This window comes from Ursus maritimus, unplaced genomic scaffold, assembly GCF_017311325.1.
Source record: "Ursus maritimus isolate PB19 unplaced genomic scaffold, ASM1731132v1 scaffold_27, whole genome shotgun sequence".
Classification (NCBI taxonomy): Eukaryota; Metazoa; Chordata; class Mammalia; order Carnivora; family Ursidae; genus Ursus; species Ursus maritimus.
In genome coordinates, this window is record NW_024425230.1 from 21654491 (window position 1) to 21677843 (window position 23353).

At 45.5% G+C, this 23353-nt stretch overlaps 1 protein-coding gene and 1 long non-coding RNA gene across 4 annotated transcripts in view; one reads left to right on the forward strand and one right to left on the reverse strand.

The window, feature by feature from the left end:
- CRTC3 (CREB regulated transcription coactivator 3) overlaps window positions 1-23353 on the reverse strand; it is an 85577-nt gene that overhangs the window by 47464 nt on the left and 14760 nt on the right. The window lies entirely within an intron of this gene.
- Window positions 1239-11440, forward strand: LOC121105526. 2 transcript variants are annotated; one of them, XR_005838077.1, is made up of 2 exons: window positions 1239-2031; window positions 10967-11440. It is a non-coding gene; the product is annotated as an uncharacterized LOC121105526 (long non-coding RNA). The 2 variants fall into 2 exon arrangements; XR_005838076.1 differs by lacking the exon at window positions 1239-2031 and adding an exon at window positions 3071-3494.

The following is a 23353-nucleotide window of genomic DNA, read 5'->3' on the forward strand; positions in this document are numbered from 1 at the left end:
TGCCCTCGGCTGTTCCCCCGCCCTCGCGGCAGCCCCACGCTCTTCCTTTGCCGTCTGCGGTGTGAGTACTGGGCTGGGCTGGCGCTTGCACACGTGCCAGAGGGCGAGGTCTTGGGTCTGCCAGACTGTAAGGCTCCTAACTTCTGGGAACAAGGTGAGGCTCCTCTCTCAGCAGCGTGCCAGTGGGCACTGTCTGCGGGCCAGTCTTACCCCAGCCTGGCAGGGTCATTTGGCCCTCAGAGCCCCTGAATCACCATAGGGATGTTTTGGTGTTTGTTTGTGTTTTTTAACCTGAAGAGTATGCCTTTTTTGGCCGAATGAATTGGGGATGCAATCTCCAAAGGACCGAACGAGCCCTACTGTGAAGGTGCAAAGAAGTTACAAAGAGCAGAGCAGGCCCGGGGGGCGGGGCGGTGAGCTGGAGACCTGCTTCCAGACCTTCCAGCTGGAAACTTGCCCTGTCACCACATCTGGGGCCCTTATGCTACCCCTTCCTCCTCCTTATTTTAAACAAAAAGTAAAAGGGAAATAAAGTTAATGAGATAAACTAAGATAAAAGGTTACTCTAAAAAATGACAGAGATAAGTTTGTTTTTTATGGCAGCAAAGGTCCANACACACACACACACACACACACACACACACACACACACGACAATCAAAATGACCTCAGAGAGCCAGGAGACATAATCTGTCAAATAAGAAATAACAGCAAAGCGGGGCGCCTGGGTGGCTCAGTTGGTTAAGCATCTGCCTTCTGCTCAGGTCATGATCCCAGGGTCCTGGGATGGAGCCCCATGTCGGGCTCCCTGCTCAGTGGGGAGACTGCTTCTCCCCCTGCGTCTCCCTGCTGCTCATTGTCTCTCTCCCTCTCTGTCAAATACATAAATAAAATCTTAGAAAGAAAGAAAGAAAGAAAGAAAGAAAGAAAGAAAGAAAGAAAGAAAGAAAAGAAAAGAAAAGAAAAGAAAAAAAAAAGAAAAGAGAAGAACAAAGCATAAAACGTGCCGAGTGTGGGGCCCAGGGGTCACCTGGGGGCACCTGTTCAGGAAGAGGCAGACAGGTCCATGTCTTGGGCCGGGCTGCACACGCTTCTTATCTGGACAGGGGGGGTGGCATCCCACTGATGCAGTGGCTAAAGCAGTGAGGACCGTCACCCTGCCCCCGGCCTTCCCTCTTGGTGCTGTACAGTGGTTCCCATGGCCACTATTCGCCTGTCACGTTTTCACATAACTGGGCTCCACAGCCGACTGTGCGCCTCTCAGGGGTGTACAGGACGTGTACAGGGTGTAGAGAAGACACTAGACGCCCTGTTTCCACTCAGTTTTCTACTTGTTGTGTACATGATATAACAGTAGAGTGTATGCGTCTATAATTTATAAACAGAGATACCCAGATTGGGGATATAAAACTCTTTTTTACTGCTAGGGTGCATCATCAGAAAGTTTAAGTGACAAAACGGTGGTAATTATTGAAACTGGTGACTGCTATATGGGAGTTTGTTATTCTCTTCTTTCTGCTTTCGTGGATGGCTAAAATTTTCTGTACTAAACTGAAGAATTTCCCCTTCAGCCCCTCCGGGATGAGTGTGGGCATGGCAAGGGCTAATGGAGACCCCCAGCCTCTAAAGCCATCTTCCTCTCTTTCCAGGAAATGCCAAGTGGGCCCCCACAAAGGGAAAAGTCTGAAGCTGCCCGTTCCCACCGCATCCTCCTGCCCGGTGTGTTTGGTGGAGAGGGAGGCCTTCTTTTGAGTGCAATCTGACCTTAAACTCTGCTGCTATGATCGTGACCCAAGAGATTAGCTCTGGGTAAACTGGGTCTGCCCAATTATTTCCTCCAGAAGAAGCTGATCTGCCTCTTACGATGACGACAGTGAGGTGAAAGAATTGTGGAAGCAAAGAATTGGTTTTTGTAAGCTACAACTTGAGCAGTGACAGGGCACAGGAGGCTGGCCTGGAGGCAGGTCATACAGGAGAGCAGCTGGCCGGCAGAGTAAGGCCACAGGTGTCCTCGGAGGCCAGAAGGGTCAGGTGGGTACTTCAGATCAGGCAGGAAACGGGGTCTGAGTGCCGGAGCCGGCTGCCTCCCAGCACAGGCCTCTTCCTGCAGTAGGGATGGGAGGTGAGAAATGCCCTTCTTCCCCCTCCCTTCCCTCTCGCGGCCCTCCCAATCACACTGCCTACACCACTGTGACGAAACGTGGTAAGACGTGTCGCTGAGGCCAAAAGAAATCTGTAATTTGGAATTAAAAAAAAAAGCAAGGGGGGGATAAATAACACAAAACTGACAAAATCTTGAACACTGTTGGGAGATGAAAGGTGGGGGAGGTGGGTGACGGTGGTCCAAAGGTACAAAGTTCCAGGTTAGGGTAACTAAGTTCTGGGAGTGTCAAGGACAGCATGGTGGTGGTAGTTAACAATACTGTACATTGTAAAGTTGCTGAAGAGTGGATATAAAAGTTCTTATCACAAGAAAAAAATGTTAACTGTGAAGTGATGGATGTTAACTAAACTTATTGCGGTGACCATTTCCCAACATATACACACAGCAAATCGTTATGTTGTACACCTTGAACTAAAATAATTTATATATCAACTGTATCTCAATAAAACTGGAAAAAATACTGAAACAGGTGAGTATAAGGGGGGGCATTCATTATTCTATTCCTTACTTTTGGGTACATTTTACATTTCCAAATAAAAAGTTTAATTTTTAAAAAAGATTTATTTATTTGAGAGAGAGGGGGAGAGAGAGTGTGGTGCGTGGCTGGGAAGGGGAGGGGCAGAGGGAGAGTCTCTAGCAGGCTCCCCGCTGAGTGCAGAGCCGGACGCGGGGCTCCATCTCACAACCCCTAGATCATGAGTTGAGCCAAAATCGAGTTGGACGCTTAACCGACTGAGCCACCCAAGCACCCCCTCAAAAGTTTACTTTTTAAAAATTAAAACGGTGACACTGTCATAAATTAAGGGTACCTTTTTAAGCTTTACCCCAATAACTTTCAAAGACATGCAAAAGGTGAGGTTTTCTACCACACAGCCGGCAAAAATTATGACGAAAATACTTTTTTTTTTTACATGACTTTAAAAGACAAAATCCGTGCATAATTTCACAAAGGAACTAGAAAAGTATCATGAGAAAATGCTTTTGGGGGGAATAAAATAATCTGGTATATTTAGTTCGCTATAACAGCACATGGCAATTCTAAATAAAGCATATCGAGTTTAAAAAAAATACATCCTGTTTTCGATTTCAGAGAGCCGGGGGTACTTTTCCTCGTGTGGGTCCTTGCTCCCGGAGAGGCACAGCCGCGTCCTGGCCGGTCGCACACACAGTGGCGAGAGTTCGGAAGGCCCGCGCAGGTGGGCCACCAGCACCGTGGCACCCGCGCCCGGGGCCGTGCAGCACCCCTGCTCCGGCAGCCGAGCCCGAGCCCGATGACTGCTTTACTACTTCCCCAGGCCGGCCAGTCCTCCCTCATGCAGCCGTGCTTCTGGTATGCCTTCCCTTACACTGAGCTGGGCCACGTCCCTGGGGGAATCTCTGGAGGGAATCTGCCCAGAGGAGAGGTTTCTAAAAATTCATCATCATAAGAGGGTTCTTCTCCAGAAGGAAGCCAGCTACATCAGTGGAGGAATGTGTCGGTGGGACCAAGCTCTTCATTGAATTCGAGTGAAAACTGCAAGTCCGGTTGCTTGTCTGGACAGTCAGTTCACTTGGCTGGGCATTCCTTTTGTCAACCAAATAGAAAAATTGGCAGAACCCATAAAAGGAAGCCTTTTTTTCTTATCTGCAAGTGGCCACCTCTGCCTATAGACAGGGGAGGGGAAAAACTGATGTGAGCTGCTCTCCCTCCTTTGGATGGGCTACGGAGCTCCATGCCTGGGGCAGCACTGACAGTGTCTCCGTTCCCAAAGGTCCGGCGGGGTCTGTCCCTTCCAAGGAAGGTGGGCCTTTCTCCAGCTCTAGCCTGTGACCGGAGGGATGAGCCAGGCTGGCCCTGCCTATGCAGGCTCAGACCGCCTCACATCTGGGAAGAGGGAGGAGGGAAGGGGGGAGGGCAGGTGTCCCACTCTGATCCCAGGGCCCAGCCCCACGGAGTCTGGGGAGCTACTGAGTGGCCAGGAGTTCGGCTCACAAAGCTAATGATCTGATCCCGCGTTGGCCCCACAGGGCAGCCCCAGAAAGAAAATGGTCAGTAACCAGCTTCCTTGGTCACCGGAAGAGTGAGAGGTCAGCTGACTCAGATCAGGCACTAACACAGCCCTAACATCACCTAGCCCCGTATCTGGTACCCTAAAAAGTGGATAAGGAAAACTAGCACTAGTGAACTTGGTTACGCCTGTGGGATTTCGACATTTTGTGGTAATTTTTTTTTATTTCATCTGATGTTCCACAGTGGGGTGTGCAATCAGCATGGACTATAAAACTAGAGATTAAAAGTAAAATATGTTTAACCAGTGCAATAATTTAGATATTTGCTCTAAAACCACAGTGAAACCTATTGAGCAATGCGAAAGGTTTTTTCTTTCATTTTCTGTGTATTTTACTTGTTTATTCTTGGGAAAATTTTTGAGATGTTTTGAAAACTTTTTGAGTTCCAGGCAATAATTTTTTCCATTTCTACACTTATTTTTTATTGAATAAATTTGATACCTAAATTGTGTAAGTTTAAAGTGTACAGCATGTTACTTTAGTACATTTTATATATTGTAATATGATTGCCAATATAGCGCTATTTATCACACTAATAATTGCAGTGTGATACTGTCTACATTCATCATGCTGTACATTACATCTCTATGGCTTATCTACTACTTGTGACAAGCTCGTGCCCCTAAGCACCATCACTCTTCTCCCCCCACCCCCAAACCCTGGTCACTGCCATTTTACTCTTTCACAAGTGTAATGTTTTAAGACCCCACATATAAGTGATATTGTACAGTGCTTGTCTTTCTCTGACTTATCTCACTTAGCATAATGTGCTCAAGGACCATCTATGGTGTCGCAAATGGCAGGATATCCTCCTCGTGCCTGAATAATATTCCACGTCTTTTTTATCCATCCATCTGTTCACGGGCATTTGGGTTGCTTCCATATCTTGGCTATTGTGGATAAGGCAGCGATTAACATGGGAGTGCAGATATCTTGTTAAAGTCCTGTTTTCATTTTCCTGTGAATAATTTATAACAATCACAGAGAGACGGAAAGTCACAGGACTGTCACTGGGATGAGCCACAGCTGGGACAGGGAGAGCCAGTGTGAGGCTTCTGCCTGTGTCAGGGTAACGACTGATCCCCTTCTTCTTTCTTTTCCCCATAAACCAGCTTTATAACTGATACTGTGATTTATAACAAATATTTGGTCTTCATCCCTGTTTCTGGCACAGACCTCCTAAAAGCCTTGGAATTTCCTAAGTGATGAGAGCAACAAAGATGTCTTTTATTATATTAATTAGGTGACTTTTGGAACACACCTAAGGGTGAGGGCTGGTTGTCAGAAGAATCAACCACATGGTTAGTGGACTGGAACTTTTGGTGCCCCCCACATCTCTCTGGAGGGGAGAGGGACTGGAGGTTGACCCAGTCACCAGTGGCCAATGATTTAATCACTCATACCTAGTAATGAAGCCTCTGTACAAACCCAAAGGGATGGGGTTCAACACATGGAGATTTGGGGAGAGTAGAGAAAGCAGAAGCTCTGTGCCCCTTCCCATGTAGCTTGCCCTATGCCTCTCTTCCACCGGGATGTTCATCTGCATCCTTTATCATAACCTTTTATAATAAACTGGTCAACGGAAGTACTGTTTCCCTGAGTTCTATAAGTCACTCTAGCAAATTAACTGAATCCAAAGAGGGAGGAGATCATAAGAACCTCTGACTTGTAGTCCAAGTTGGACAGAAGCTGTAGGTAAGGTGGGGACCGGAAGTGTGTGCATGTGAGGGGGAGGAGGGCAGTCAGGTGGGATGGAGCCCTTAGTCTGTAGGATTGGATCCTGTCTCCAGGTAGACAGTGTCAGAACTGATGGAACCGTAGGAGAACTGCTCCCTGGTGCCCACGGTGGCAATGGGTACACAACCCTTAACCACACACGCAGTCAAGCTGTGGCCGACAGGCCAGGCAGTGCCAGGCCATGGTCCTCTTCCCTCACCCAAGATCCAGGACTGTCCACTTCCCCAAAGGTTCCAGTCTCCCGTGGGGAAGAGAAAAGGCAAAGCTCCACACTTCAAAGCATAAAGCAAGAGTCTGCTTCTTCGTGCTTCTTGTATGCAGAGGAACAGACAAATCACAGACAAGTAGAGCTATCACTAACTAAAAATTCAGGCTCTGCCAGAACTATTGCCTTTAGAGATAACCAAACAGCTTAGGTCAAATGATTTGAATAAGTAGTATGTTTACATTCTCAAATAAATAGGAAGATGACAGTGAAGAGGCAACCGATGCCCCGCTGTTGTTTTCCTTCTACCCAGTTCCCACCGCCCAATGGGTAACTTGATTACTAGTTTCTTGAAAGTCCTTCCAAATACGGATTATGCATGCACAGCAAATAAGAATATCTTTTACTTCTGCTCCTCCTTTTTTCATATAAATGGTGGTATACTAATACACTTCTCTGTACTTCGTTCTTAAACTTAACCACCAATTAAGTTTCTAAACCTGATTCCAATTTCTTAGTTCTTTGTCTGAATTCAAAAAATGTTAACAAGAGCCAAACAAATATATTACAAAACTCAACAAAATTAAAAGTCAGAACTGTCAGAGACCATATGTCAACATCATAACGGTATCACTCTCTTTTAGACCATTCACGTTGGTCAATTAGAGATCTCTAAGTCCTTACAACCATCTCAGTGATGCCTCGTCCTCGAAGAGGATCCCAGCCCTCCACCCCTCCACTGGCTCATCCGTCCATGTGCCCCTCTCTTCTTTGCACCCAAGTTTCAAGATGAAGGGGTTACCGCCAGGAGTTCTTTACCCCCCACTCATCCCATGGCCCCCTACCCCTCTACTCCGCTGAAAAGTCTCTTCCCAAGATAACTGTGGACTTTCCTTGTTACTAAATCCAATGGTTACTTTTCAGCTCTTAAGTTACTTGACCTCTCAGTAGCATCTGAAATGAGTGACAATTCACTCTTTTTTAAAAACTTTCTTTGGGTTTCCTGTGATTCCTCCTGCGTCTCTGGGTGTTTCTTTCCAGTCTTCTCTGCAGACTCCTAGACTTCCTGACCATCCTCTGAACGCTGAGGCTCTTCAAAGCTGTCCTACAACCCTGGGTCTCCAGCCCAGATCTCTCTGCAACGCTTCAGAACTGTGTAGTCCACAGCCCAGTGGACAACTCTTCTAGGACTGCCCGCAGGCATTTCAAGCTCAACGTGTTTGGAAGTGAATTTGTCATCTTCCTTCATCTTCCTCCAAAACCAGCCCAATTTCATCTGTTTTGAATCTCTGGGAACGGCACCACCCAGCTGCCTAATCCAGGATGCTTGGGATCATCTTTGAGTGCTACCTCCCCAAACCTCGCCATCCCTGGCATCTCCAAGTCTGGCCTCTCTGACCTTCTAAACACCTCTCAAACCCACTACTATCCCTCATTCCCTGTCCATCTACTCTTGTCGGGATTACTGTGACAACCTTGTAATTGATCTTTTTTGTCTCTAATCTTATTTCCTCCAACCCAGTTTCCACACTGCAGTCAGAGTAATCTTCCTAAAATACAAATCTGATCACATTATTCAGCTGCATAAAACCCATTAATGACAGGATTTTTAAAAAAAGATCCTAGCAAGCCGATTTTAAAGTTCACCCGGAAAAATAAACATGCAAGAATAGCCTGGAAAAATCATTGAAAAAAAGCATGGAAGTGAATTAACCCTACCAGAGTTTTAATATGTAACATAAAGCTACAAAAATCAGGTAAAACAGTGAGATTCTGATGTATGAATAGACGCATAAATCAATAACGAGAATAGGAAGTCTCAAAATATAATCAAAACATGTGGGAATTTAGTATATGATAAAAGTGGCATTTTAAATTAGTGGAGAAAGATGATTATTCATAAACAGTGTCAGGACAACTGGCAAGCGAATGGGAAAAAAATTAAGTCAGATTCGCACTGCACGCCTTCCGTTAGCATAAGCTCCTGCTGGATCAGAGATTTTCAATCTAAAAATGAAGGCACAAAGTATTACAAGAAACGAAGAGAACACAGCATGACAAAAAACCTAGAAGCCATTTAAAAACATTAAATTTTGCTGCATAAAGAAATGTAGATGTCTGCATGGAAAAAGAATCCATCATAAAGGAAGCCAGAAGACAAGTAAACGTCTACTTTAACTAATACACAGAGAGCTCCTGAAAACACCAAGAGGAAAAAGATCAACCACCCAAAAAAATTAAGGTCAAAAGATACAGATTGCTCACAGTAGAGATAATACAAATGATTCATAAGCATGGAAAAAACGCACCTCACTTATAATAAGAGAAATGCAATTTAAAACTACACAGAAGCATGAATTTTCATCTATGAGACTGACAAAGATCAAACAGTTTGATAAAGCCCTGAGCTGGGGAGGATGTGGGCAAACAGCACTCTCCTACATGGTAGATAGGGATGTAAATTGGTACAACTTCTATGGAGGGAGAACTGACACTATCTACCAAAACTATAAATGCCCCAGAGATTCCACTTCTAGAAATTTCTTCTTGCAGCTTTATCTGCATGCATATAAAATTGTATGTATATAAGGCTGTTCACTGCAACATAGTGTATAATTTTTTGAAAGTATGTAAATAACTTAAATGTTCATAATTAGGGAACTAGTTGAATAAATGATGGTAGATCCATAAACAGAATACTACTGAGTATTCAAAAGAAAAAAAAAACAAACAAAAACCCAAGAATAAGGGTGTTACTTGTGAGCTGATATGGAAGGGTCTCCAAGACCTATTAAGGTGAAAAAAACAGGTACAGAAATGTGTATGGTTAGCTACCTTCTAGGTAAAAGGGTAAAGTGGATTACACATTCACATTTGCTGAAATCTACATAACAATACTGATTGCCTTTGGGGAGTGAACTGAGTGTCTAGAATAGAGATGGAAGGAATATTTATCACTGCACACTCTTTTGATTGTCTCTAATCTTGAACTGCATGAACATAGATATGTGGAAAAAGAATCCATCATAAAGAAAACCAAAAAACAGATATCATAGATAAATGTCTACTTTTATATATATATATGTAAAATATATTTTTAATATCATTTGTTTTTTGGATGTATACATTCAAATAATAATAGTCAAAAAACAAATGATATTAAAATCAAAACATATCATAAAGCCACAGTAACTATACTGATGTCAAAAGGACAGAAGAATAAATGGCCGTATCAATGGAACGAAGCAAGCAAACAGAAAGAACCATATAAAAATTAAATTATTCAAGAATTAAGACAGTAGACTGGTCATAGAGGAAAGGAAGTGAGATATCTGTTTCAAATCTCACATCGAAATAAATTCCAAAATGCGGAGCCTGGCTGGCTCAGTCGGTAGACTCTTGATCTCAGGATTAGGAGTTTGAGCCCCATGTTGGGTGTAGGGATTACTTAAAAATAAAATCTTTTTTAAAAAATCATAATTTCCAAAGTAATAATAGTAACAGAACAAAATATGAGTTGAAAAAAATTGATGAATGTTTAAGAAATCTTAGAGTGATGGTCATTCTAAACATCTTACAACTCATAACATAGAAGGCACAAAAAAGACCAATACATTTGTCTCATAAAAACTGGAGCAGAAAACTCCCAAATAAAAATGACTAAATGGAGAAAATATCTGGAATATTTAAGGCAGACTGCGAGGGACAGACTCCACGGCGTCACCCAATGATGCCCACCTCTCGTGGTGTTCACGTTCTGGTAATTCCCTGCGCGTGAGTGAGGGCAGGACCTGTAACCTGCTTCTCACCAACAGGATATCACAGAATATTGCTCCATGACTATGTTATGATATATATAAGACCCTGTCTTGTTAGCAGGGGTGCTAGAGAGACTCTTCTTCACTGGTCTGGAAGAAATCAGCTGCCATAAAGTCAGAGGCTAAGCTGGAGAAGCCTACGTGGCAAGGAAGTGTGGGGGGCCCATAGGGGCTAAGGGGGGTCTGTGGCAAGAAAGTGATGCTTTTGTCCTGCAAACCACAGGGACATGAATTCTGCCAACCACCTGAAGGAGCTCGGAAGAATATTCCCAGCTCAGCCTCTGAGGAGACCACAGCCCCATTCAGTATGTGGACTGTGGCTGGGGAGACCCTCAAGTAGATAGCCCAAATAAGCTGTAGCCAGACTTTCGACCTATAGAAACTGTCAGATAATAAAAGGTAATTCTTTTTTATTTGTGGTCATTTGTTCCATAGCAATAGAAAACCAATACACAAAGAGACAATGTCCCTAATATATAATAAAGACTTCTTATAGGGCAATAAGATAAAGTACTCAACAGAAAAAGAGGCAGAAAGGGGCATGTGGGGGGCTCAGTCAGTGAAGTGTCTGCCTTCAGCTCAGGTCAGGATCTCGGGGTCCTGGGATCGAGTCCTGCATCAGGCTCCCTGCTCAGTGGAGCCTGCTTCTCCCTCTCCCTCTGTGTGTATCCGCTCTCGCTCTCTCTCTCTCTCACGTGAGTGCGCTCTCTCTCTCTCTCTCATGTGTGCGCTCTCTCAAATAAATAAAAATCTTAAAAAAATAAAAAGCACTATGATTTTAAAAAAAGAGGCAAAAGGCATAAGAGCACAGTCTCCAAAACAGGAAGGACACGCAGCCGAAGAGGGTCCAGAGATGCCCCACCTGGGTTTTGTGCTTGTGGGTAGACCAGACACACAGGGGCCGCGCGATATTATTTGTGGAATAAATGAACACATTCCACTCATAATTAAAGAAATGCCAAATAAAATGACATACCATTTTTTACCCATTAGGTGGGCAAAGATGAAAAAGACGGATACAACTTGAAGAGACAACAGACATTGCTCTGAAAACGATACACGACGGCCGGCAAGCCCACGGCGACATGCGCAGTATCACTGGGCACTGAGGGGCCGCAAGCCAGCCGCTACGAGGTGTCGCCTTACACACTAGGATGGCTACCCCCCCCCCCCAATAATGAGCATCGGTGCGGCTACGGAGAAATTAAAACCTTTCTGCACGGCTGGTAGGAACATGAAGTGGCGCGGCTACTATGGAAAACAGTACGGTCACTCCTCAGAAAACGGAAAATAGAACTATCATATGATCCAGCAATCCTGCTTCTGGGTACACACCCCAACGAGCTGAAAGCAGGATTTCAAAGAAATATCTGCATGCCCGTGATGACAGTAGCATTATTCATAAAAACCAAGACATGAAAGCAGCTCAAACGGTCATTGATGGAAGGACAGATACACAAAATGTGACATAATACGTACAATGGAATACTCTTCAGCTTTAAAAAGGACGGACATCCTGTCACACGCTGCAACATGGAAGAGTCCTGAGGACATCACGCTTCATGAGATGAGCCAGCCACAAGAAGACAAGTACCGTATGATTCCACTCACATATAAGTTACGTAGAGGAGTCAAATTCAAAGACAAAAAATAGACTGGTGGTTGCGGGGTGGGGGGTAAGTGGGAGCTGTTGTTTAATGGGTATGGAGTTTCTGTTTCACAAGACAAAAATGTGTGGAGATTGGCTGCACGACACTGTGAATATACGTAACATTCCTGAGCTGTACTGTGAAAAATGGTAAAGATGATAAATTTGATAAGTTTCTTGCAAGTCTCAAAATGGGTATATTCTAGGGTGAAGAACAGACACTTCCATGATACTGGTGGGAGCCAAAAATGTTATCTCTATAATGAATAACTTTACAATATCTACCTTAATTTTAAATATGCAAACAATCCCACCCAGTTGTTTTACTTCTAGGAACATACCCTACAGATACCCTCACAGAAATACTCTAAGACACATATAACAGGAACGCTCACTGCAGTGTTGCCTCCTAACAGCGCGGAGGCAGACACAGTCTAAATGTCCCTGGGTAAGAAACTGGTCAGGTAAATAGCGGGAGAGCGATATGAAGGTATACGATACGGCCACTGAAAAGAATACGTATCTTTATGTGCTGATCGCAAAAAATGTCCAAGATGTTCAAGTTTCATCTTCAAGGTGGAAGTTACTTAGTTTAGTGTGCTTGCGCTTGTGTGAAGAACAAGTATGCGTATACGATATACGCTTGCATTTACACAGGAAGCTTCTGGAAAGGTGCGAAGGAAACAGTAGGTACCTCTGGGGATTAGGATTGGGGGAGGATGAGAAGGAGAGAAAGGGAAACTTGTACTTTTCATTTTATATGTTTCTGTGTTATTTGAGTTTTTGCAACAAATGTGTATTACTTCCATACAAAAATTAATTTGGTGGGGCGCCTGGCTGGCTCAGTCAGAAGAGTGTGCGAATGTTGATCTTGGGGTTGTGGGTTCGAGCCCCACATTGGCTGTAGAGAGTACTTAAAAAATCTTTTAAAAAATTAATTTACAAGAATAAGCGAGCAATGGGCAAGCAAATAAATACGTTTCCGCCAATAGCTTTACATTGTCCCTAAGACAAAATCTAAATTCCTTAAAGAGAAAGTAAGGTCCTTTGTGATATGGTTCCTACATCAACCTCCCAGCCCCACCCCTCACTACCCACACCTCACACTCCTCTATGTTCCAGGCTCAACAACTTCCAGCTTCTCAAACAGGACAAACTTCCTCTTGCCTCTCAACTTTGCCAAATGCTACTGCTTTTGCTCAGGTCCCAGCTCAGACATCTCTTCCTCCAGGAAGCCCTTCCTGGTGTGCCCCCCCCCCTGCCACCCCCAGGCTCAGTTAGGCAGCACTCAGATGCATTCGACCCAATCCCTACCCTGCATTTTTCACGTGGTCTCACAACGACTTGTGAAAATATCTGCCTCTCCCACGGAAGTTCAGCCACGCAGTGACCATGCCTGAATGGGTCACTGTCCTCTCTCCAGCAGCAAGCACGGTGTCTGACACACAGACGTGATTCAGTAATTACTCGTCAGATTGGACTTTCACAACAAAGGAAATAAAATCACATCGTAGACAGTTGAGGAGCACAGAAGGGGGAAGGTGGAATTAGGACCCTACCATCCAAACATAACTACAGTGCTCCTCCAAGAGTTACGTTCCCTGGGCATGTTTTCTCATAGCTGTATTCCCAAGCTAGACATTCTGACAAGACCCTCGGGACACAGTCATTTTGGTTGGAGAACATTTTGCTGCACCCTGTCAAAACATGAGGCTTTTATAAGCCAAAGTAAAGATTACTGTTTTTATAATCAAGTAATGTGCACAACAGACAACAGGCATCCCAGACCCTTTCTCACCACTCACCTACCTCTCATCCTGGGGGACTTCCGCTTTGTACTTACTAATTAGTTTACAGCCTAGTGGGTTGTTTTTAAAACTTATTGTTATACCCCCCAAGTTCTCATTATAAAGAAGTATTAGAACATTAATGTAACGTATGTATTACTGAAGAAACTGGTGAGAATTTCATTGAGGACATCCCTACCAATGGTGAGGTAAGAGAGTAAGAGATCGCACTGATGCCTGCATCTCCCTACCCGAGGGTCTACCCACAGAAGGTCGCACTGGAAGTGAAAGCCCCCTAAGACAGAAGTGAATCCTCGGAGCTCTGCCTCATCCCTCACCACCCCCAGCCCTTGCCCCCAGCCCAAGATTAGAGGTTGGCACAGGGCATGAGACCCAGGCGTGGGATTAGGTTCTATGTTTTGCGCATTGTTAGTTTTTTTCTTTTTTTTTTTTAAGCTCCATGAAAAGAAAAAGTCATCTCAGAGTGGCACCTGTCAGAAAGGCCCCGGAGACAAACGAGCTACGTCCTAGCAGCTGTGTAGAAACTTCATGTGCTCCTGTCATCACCGGGGCATACAATTTGTACCTCCTTTTAAGTTTTTTGCTCAACACTTCCTCAGGTAGCTGCAGAGGCTTTACATTCAAAATTTTACACAGTACTGAGATATATGATATTTTACTCAAATCAATGATTCACAATGAAAAATAATCCCGCAACATTATCAGGCCTAAAGTTTTCTTTTTATACTCAGGAATAGTTTCTCAGGATAAAGTACCATAAACAGAATTCATGGAAGAGTAAGAACACCTTAGGGGGCCTGGGTGGTGCAGCTGGTTGAATGCCCAACTCTCGATCTCAGGTCAGGTCATGATCTCAGGGTCACAAGATCGAGCCCCACGTCGGGCTCTGTGCTAGGCGTGGAGCCTGCTGGGGATTCTCTCTCTCCCTCTGCTCCTCCCCCAACTCATGCACGCTGTCTCTAAAATCAATCAATCAATCAATCAATCAATCAATCAATCAATCTTTGGGGAAAAAAACCTATCTCCTCAATACTCTTCACACTAAACATCTTCACTCTTCATTCCTAAACTGCTTTCAGAAAAATGTGCAACAACTGACGATAAGTGTGAGAACGCATACAAGAGCAAATTTTGTCCCCCTTTCACCAAAACTGAGTATTAACTCAAAATTTTTTCCCTAATTTAATGAGCAAAAGGCTAAATTGTCACTTGAGTAATAATTAACCTTTACTGGCATCTACAATGTTCCAGGTACAGTACCAGGAACCACAATGGCCCTGTGAAATGGTACTATTATTATACTCATCCTGTGTTCCTGAACGCAAAGCTCATAAAGGGCAGAGGAGGCTTTGAACCCAAGCTGTCTAAACCCTGTGACCGTACGCTAACTACTCTTGCCTCTGGGGTCTTAATCCATGTGTCACGGCTTACAGCGACAACAAACATACTCCCAAAGATTTCTTTGCTGGGTGAATTTCCTAGTTTCTGACTCTTCTACTCCTGGCAAATACTAACAAGTCCAAAGGCTCAGAGATAGCTTGAGGGCTGCCGTCATTTCAGAGCCACAGTTTTGACAATGGGCAAGGCAGGGTTTATAGTAAAAGCAGATCAGAACCAAGAAAAGAACATCCACAGTAATGGCAGAGACAAGTCTTGGGCCTTTGCAGCCTGTCTGTACTCAGTGGCTGCGATGGTGAGCAGCACAGGCTTAAAGGCCAGACGCAGAGCAGACAGAACCAAAGAGGATGGTCGAGCGCCTGATCCTCCGAACAGCTTCAGAAGCTTCTACAGAACCATTCCCACTTTGTTCTTGTATGTGAAGCAGAGAGAGCAGCTAGGACCAGCCCTAATGACGTCATGGGGCTAACAAATGAAGAAATCAGGAAATGATTTCTTTTTTCTTCAAGAAATATGCTGGTTGAATTTCCTCAACAGGTTTCAACTTCTGCATTCAGAGAAAACAGTTCTGTTTCAGTAATTCAACAAAGGAACAACAACCAAAACAACCAAAAACCTCCCAGAAGGAGAGCTAGTGGTTACAAGCGTGGACTCTAGAATTAGAGAGCCCGGACTTGAAATCTGGCTCTAGTCCGGCTGTGTGATCTAAGGAAGTTGCTTAATCCTTCTTAGCCTCCATTGTATCCCCCATAAATGGAGACAGTAACTACCTACCTCTGGGAGTACCAGGAAAATTACATAATGTGTACAAAGCACTGAGCCATAGTGTCTGATGCCTGGTGCCGATTAGTACATTTTCACCAACAGTGGGAGTGGAAGAAGTAGCAGCGGCACTTATACTAACAGCAGTAACCTTGTTGGGAGGGAGGGAGGGAGGGAGGGAGGGAGGAAGGAAGGAAGGAAGGAAGGAAGGAAGGAAGGAAGGAAGGGAGGGAGGAGGAAAGGAGCAAATTCCCTTTTCCACTGCATTCAGAAACAAAGGGCAAATGTGCTGGTCAAATGGTAGGAAGTGGCTGAAAATCTCTATACTAAGTAAACAGATTTCGATGCTAGCACCAGCCACTTACTATACCAGCTGAGTAACATTAAACTAATTACCCAATTTTCCTTGCTTTCAATTTTCTGACCTATAAAGTAAGAGTATTACATCAAAAGAGCTACAGGGTCTATTCTGGTTCTAAGAATTCTGATTCATCTGCCAGGGCAAGTAGTCCTGGAAAGATCTCTGTTCCAAATTAGAGCCGTCCATTATTGGCAGAAGCCCAGGCGAGGCTGTTTTGCTTCCCATAAATGTTTCCCCTTTAATATTCTCTCTGCTTTGTTTTGAGTTACATTTGAACTTACAAGCTGCTTCAAACCTTTTAAATGATAGCCCTAACTTAATTCTAAATTAACGCCCAAAACTTCTTAGAGATGGAACAGGCACCGACTAGTTGAAAGCATCTCTTGGGCAATTTCATGAATGACAAGATGGCTGATGAGAGATAGAGAAGACATAACATAATCTCTAATTCAACATCAGGTCCCCGAGCTCTTGAGGCCACAGGCATCCGGGCAGACTCAGTGGAGGACGAGTCACAACCTGTGTGGCCGTGTCTGCTCTTGTGGATGCCCCCCCCACTGACTAATCTTTTGGACCCCCACTGGCCTGCTCCTTCCTCTGCTAACTGATCCCCCTCACTCCACCCTGGCTTTAACGTCCCAGGCCTGGCCTTTCCCGACCAAGTTCCAGGGTGAAAATCCTAGTTCGGAGGGAGTAAGACTAACCTAAGGAGAGATTTCCTCGGCAGTCAGGTGAGGACTGAAAGTAGGATTAAAGTAGCACAAAGACATGTCAGGTGGCTGAGGTCACAATGAACTGTGCATCTGAGGGCCCCTGGAGACCAGGAAAAGGCATCTATCCAGGCTGAGAAAAAGGAAGACGACGACGCTTTTCCTAACTGAGAACGAATTGATTTTGCGCGTCTCTGTTTATTTAATGTGCAAAATAAGAGCAAAAGCCTGGGAACGAGAGATCTGGGTTTGAATCCTGACTCTGTCACTGAACTTTTGCGTGACCTTGGGCACATGACCGTTAAAGCAGCAGTGAAACGGGTACACTACTACTTGTGTCAGAGGGCTGATGGGAGGATGAGGGAGGCCGGGACTCGGTGACTTTGTGTACTCTTCTCCCTTCTGCTGTGGCACTAATTACAGTCTGTGGGGAGGGGTTTTCCCCTGCACCCCAGCAAACCAGCGCAAAAGCAAGTGGTTACTGTGGCGACGGCCCCCTGGAGAGGCTGCAGGAGAAACAGGCTGCCTGGGGAGCAGGGCGCTTTCTGCAGTTACATCCCCGAGAGGTTGGGGGGGTACAGGTGGAAAAGGGCTTAGGCGTTCGTTAGCTAGTGTTGTCCAGGCAGCCAATTTTCATACCCAGGGAGTTCCTTGAGGCACAGACTGTTGCCTTTGAACAGGGAAACCACTTTGGTATCTGGCATCAAGTCCTGTGTAGAATCTTCCACAGATGTTATCGTGACTCCTGGAAAATGTCCAAAGTAATCATAAACAAGTAAAAGCTTCATTTTAAAGTTTAAAGTATGAAAACTGGCTGTTTCATAACAGAGGGACTGATTCTGACTCCCAACTATTGTGAAACTGCAGGGAACGGGGACAAAACTTTGGCGGGTTCCACGGCCAAAAAAATGCGAGAACTTGAAAGTTCAGTTAGAGACGCCACAGCTCTACATGCAGTGCTTCTCCGTCTCTTTATGACTTGGCAGTCCGAGGATGGCTCGGGAGGAGAGGGAGGACGGCTGCTTCACATTAATATGACTCGAACCTCACGGGGAGTCAGAGGGCGAGGGAACCCAGGGACCTGGGCTGGGTCCTGGTGCTGGCTCTGCTGACCCTCAGGCCTGTCCTCCCTCTGGGCATTCCCTCTGCCTCTCCCAGAAGCTGTATGGGATCAGGGCACCGGTCAGGCCATCAACACGCAGCCCCGCTGACCCAGGGCAAGTCCAGGAAGGCTCTCAGTAAAAGTGTTTTCATCTAGTCAGCGAAGTATGAGTAGGATGTAACCAGCCTGTCTGGAATATGAGAAGCTTTATATAAATAGCTAAAGCTTCCGTCTGTAGCCCTAGAGAGGGTACCTGCAATGAAAGAGAGGATGGGGAGCCTGGGTGGTGAAGTCGGTTGGGCAGCCGACTCTCGGATTCCACTTGGGTTGTGATCTCGGGGTTCTGGGGTCGAGCCCCCGCATCAGGCTCCACGCTCAGCAAGGAATCTGCTTGGGATTCTCTCTCCCTCTCCATCTGTCCCTCCCCCTGCATGCTCTCTCTCTCAAATAAATAAAATCCTTGAGAAAGAGAAAGAAAGAAAGAAAGAAAGAAAGAAAGAAAGAAAGAAAGAAAGAGAGAGAGAGAGAGAGAGAGAGGGGGAGGGAGGGAGGGAGGGAGGGAGGGAGGGAGGAGGAAGGAAGGAAGGAAGGAAGGAAGGAAGGAAGGAAGGAAGGAAGGAAGGAAGGAAGGGGGAGGGAGGGAGGGAGGGAGGGAGGAGAGGGCAGTGGTGTCAACCATCTGCTGAAGTGAAATCAGAAGGCTGGTAGGCCCAGCTGCCAGTACTTTGCTCACTGGAAGGAGAGTCTGTAGCAGGAGCTCTATGGCATTTATTGAGCAAGAACTATGTGTTGGGTGTGGTTCTAAGGAGACACAAGCATTAACCAATTTAATCCTCACACCAACTTTCTAGTAGGTCCTATGGAGCAGCCACATCTCAAGTGAGTGGGCTGAGGCATGAGGTTAAGGGCTGTGTTGAAGGTCCCAACGCTGGTTAGTGGTGAGACCAGTAACCAGGTCCCTGGTGCGACTCGTGACCACCACGCTGAGACACTGGAGCACAGCATGAAAACTGGGTTTATTCTGACACACTGAGGGGCAGGTTGTAGAGACTTATGGAAGAGATTTCCCGAAGTTTCTTTTTGAGAGCACGACTGGTACGGTGTCAAAGTTTTGTGAGGGACCCATTTGGGTGAGCTCCCTGGTGGCTGACAGGACGGTTGCTGGCGCAGACCTCCCACAAACGAAGGCTGAAACTGGAGCACAGGTGACTGTCAAGGTGCTTCCATGATTCAGACTCAAACCGGACCTGCGTGGCGGGCAGGCAGCCCATGGGTGCTGCGCCCGTTCCCCACGGTTGCCACCCCCGGCCCCGTGGGGATCCGCAGGGCCGTGCCCGATATCACATCACACGGCTGTGGAAGAGCCTCTTGGGTGGTGACCATAGGAGTCGCGCACCTGGTTTCTGGGGCTGCCTGTGCAGTTCACCCCACAGGGGACGTCGGAGGTATTCAGCAGCTGCCCTGTTCACGCCGTGTAGCTGCTGGGAGGGTGGGGTGAGCTGAAAGCCAACTGCCCACAGAGAAGACAACGTATGCCTGACCATTTGGAGCCAAGCCCATAAATTCCAGAACTCTTTTGAAATTTCTGATTATGTGGCCAAAGTCTGGGAAATGTTTGGGTCTACTTGACTCTAAGAAAACACATTCTCTCTCAAGAATCTGCTAAAACCGAAGCAGAGAGCCACCGTCGGTGACGCAGACCGAAAGCCAGGATTTAGAGCTGTCCCAACTGAAAGAATATCCCACAAAGTTCTAGCACTCAGTAAATATTTGTTGAATGAATAATCTGTAGTCTCACTGACTTGACCAATCACTAACACTGGACTTCTAACTGTATGAAAAAAGGAAGATTCCAAAAACATTATCAAAAGACAAATGCTAGGGTGGGAGAAACTCTTTGTAACACACAGGACAACATCTTTCTCCAACATTCAAAGAACTCCTGCAACTTGAAAAGAAAGAGAGAGAGAGAAGTGGGCAAAGGGTATGGACAGGAAATTGCCAGAAGAAAGTGAACGGCCAATAAACACACGAACAAAACACCAACCTCAGAACCACAATCGAGAAAATACATATGAGAATCACATAGCCACGATCTTACAGCCCTTCTACCCAAGAGACAGAATTACTGTCCATATGTCATAACTGAACTTAAGCCTGAAGAGATTTTAACTCAAACATAGCTGGCAGAGTCTAATAACTCTAATAACAAAGTCTATGTTTATTCCAACATGCTGCCCTATCCGAATATTTGTGTCACAGCTCAGATCCTATCAGTCAAGTCACTTAACCTAAGACTTGGTTTCCTCACTGGCAAAATGGGAATCACAAAAGGACCATCACCCAAAGGTACTGCGGGGGTTGGATGAGATAACGCACGTACAATGCGTGGGACAGGGCTGCCGTGTGGCAGATCTGCGACCACCTGATGCACACACCCCACACATACCCAGTGAACTCGGATCCTGGCCGGGCGCCGTTCCAGGCTTTAGAAACAAGGCAGCGAACTGAAGTGCCCTTGCCCGCAGGAAGCTCGCGTTCTAATGCAGTGTAACAAGGACACAGAATATAAACAAGATAAAGGAACAGAAACATATAGAACGGCCGGAGAAGGCTGTGCCTGGCAGAGAGATCCTACCCTCCTGAAGAGCTCAAGGAGCAGAGAAAACAGGGAGTGCGGCTGGAGAGCAGCGAGCGAGGCAGGAGCCAGACAGATGTGGAGTGGGAAAGAGCAGAGAGGGAATCGAGCCCCTCCCGGGCATCACTGCACTTGGACCTCTGGCTCTACACCGAGTGAGAGGAGAAGCCTTCAGAGGATTCTGAAAAGACAAGTGATACGGTCTGGCTCCTATTTTAAACGGGTCACTCAGATGGCAGTGTTGAGGATAACTGGAAGGGGACAAGGACAGAAGCCAGGAGGGTGGTCAGGAGGCTCTCTGCAAGAATCCAGAGTAGAGACAACCGGGGCTCGGATGGGGGTAGTCAGGGTCTGGATAGATATTTAATGTAGAACTAAGAATTTGCTGAAGCCTCGGATGTGGCCTGAGTAACTGAAGAATGGCGTTGCCATCTGCTGAGATAAGCGGCCAGAACAGAGGCTTCCTGCCTGCAGGCACCGAGGTACAACGAGAGATCTGGGGCGCTCCAGAATCCCGTCAGAGGGGCAAAATCAGGAAAGTGCATCGGTCACCGTGTTTCAGGGCAGGACTTCAGTCCCTGGGAGGGAAGCTGATAAAAAACTAGGCACTGGGATATGAACAGGTTACCATGGGATTCTGGCACCCAGGAACCAGACAAGAGTCCAGTTATCAGAGCTGAGGCACAAGGCCAACATGGTGACTCGAAGCCAAATTACAGAGTGTGAGGCGGCCTCAGTCCCTCGGCCTCAGATGGGGCTGGGTCCTAGAGACAGGCGGCAGGCTGGCTAGTCAGGGGTCAAGTGGCCCCAGAGGCTGGGAAAGAAGGCTACCACAGAAGCTGGAAACCAGACAGACCTGACTCCATCTGCGCCCACCGCCACATCACCGGGTGACGTCAGCATATTACAGACTGATTCTCGGCCTTTAACATGGACAGGCCACGAGGCCAGTCACTCTGCGAGAGGTCCAGGCGTGCAAAAGCCCACATGTTGCATGTGTCCGAGACCCTCATGGGGAGCAGGGGGAAAGGCAGGTCCCGGGGGGGAGGCGGGGGAAGAGTCCGAGGTGCTAGTTTTCCAGCCGACTGCAAAATGAAAGCAAGAAGTGTTCTGGGGGCCAGACGGGAGAGATCTTAGCTACCACCACCTCCCTGTCACCGAAAGGAGGGAAAGCAACCCCAAGGAGCAACAGCTCAGACAAACGGGTGAGGGGGGAACGGCTCTTAGACTGTGGCCGGCGGGATGGCTGGTCTGCTCAGAAGTGCAAGGTTAAGTAGAGATTAACGTGTGATTGGCCCAAGCGAGGTCTCTTCTGCTATGCCTGTTCCCAGACTCCTAGACATTGATGAAATTGTTTTCCCCACACTCCCTTTCCTAGCTGGAGGACAAGACATTCCCACCAAAACACAGAGAACTTGCTTTAAAATCAAAGCAAGTAAGGGGACAGTATCTATAGCAGCTCGTTGTCTGATGATATCACCTGTGTATTTACTTTCCTATTTTCTTATAAAGATACATATTAACCATCCCGTGATTTATTATAAAAAGAATAATTTCTTCAGTCGGCACTAAAAATGAAATTGCACTTATTTTCCAGAAATGACAGGTTCCCACAGACTACCAAGGAATTAGAAACTAGCAGACCTTTGCCAATCTTCACTCTTGTTAATATGTAAATCTCTGTACAAACTCCTGGTTTGTACTTGGGTCACATTTCTCTGACTTAGATATTCTCTACATGTTTGTACACCGTAAGTGAACAGCCATTTGGTCTTCACAGAAGTTCTCCATATTAAACAAATAAGTAAGTTTCTAAAGCGATGTCTGAGAGCTATTGCAGAGAACCACGAAGCCCCAGGAGACAGGTGCCAGGCAGCCTTAGTCACTCACAGCCAAGGGACTGAACCATACACACACCAGCCACAAGGCCCGTGTGAATAATTCTGTGCTTCAGTAAATATGCAAATGACTTTATGTCATGAACTTTGGAGTCATTCTTGAATAGTCAACGCTTGGAATGCTACATGTGCAAAGGTTCTGGATCTCTCATAGTTAAGGTAATAAATATGCAGAGCAAACAAAACAATTCTGTTAGGTTAAATATCTGTGCCAAAAAGCAACAAAGCCACATGTATTAATAACCTTACAAATATTTCTACTCTTAAACAAAACACACACAAATATTTCTACTCTTTGGCTGGATAACTACCTACGGAAATGCATGATCAGAAATAAAGATGACTCATACACCAAGGTGTTTATTATTTTATTGCTCTTAATCAAGAAAAGCTGTGATCAACCAAAACATCCAACATATAGGGGGAGTGGTTATAAATCATATATGAAAATTTTGTTATTAAAATTATACTTATAGGGGCACCTGGGTGGCTCCGTTTGTTAAGCATCTGTCTCTTGATCTCGGCTCAGGTCATGATCTCAGGGTCGTGAGATCAAGCCCCACGTGAGATCAAGCCTCCGTGCTCACTGTGCAGTCTGTTTGAGATTCTCTCTCTCCCTCTCCCCCTTCCCCCTTTTCTCTCTCTCGGAAAAAAATAAAATAAATAAACTTACTTTAAAAAAATAAAACAAAATTCTACTTATATTTTAATAACATAGGGAAATAATGATTATATAATGGCTGAAATGAAAAAGAAAGCCCAATAAGACATAAATATGGAGAACGATATTGCCTGTATACAAGTTGCATGAAAGTTTAAAAAACACATTAAAGTGGAAATTTTTGTGGATGAAATAGAATTTTTTCTGTTCCTTTTAAATTTTTACATATTTTCCAAATTGCATACAATGAGCATGTATGACTTCTATAATGAACAACAAAGAATTTTGGAATAAGCAAAAACTTTTCCTGAATGTAAAAGTCTAAAAACGGAAGCTAAAGAAGGGTTTTCAGCTGCAGTTCTTGTGTCTATGCCCTGTCGTCCACCGAGCTTAG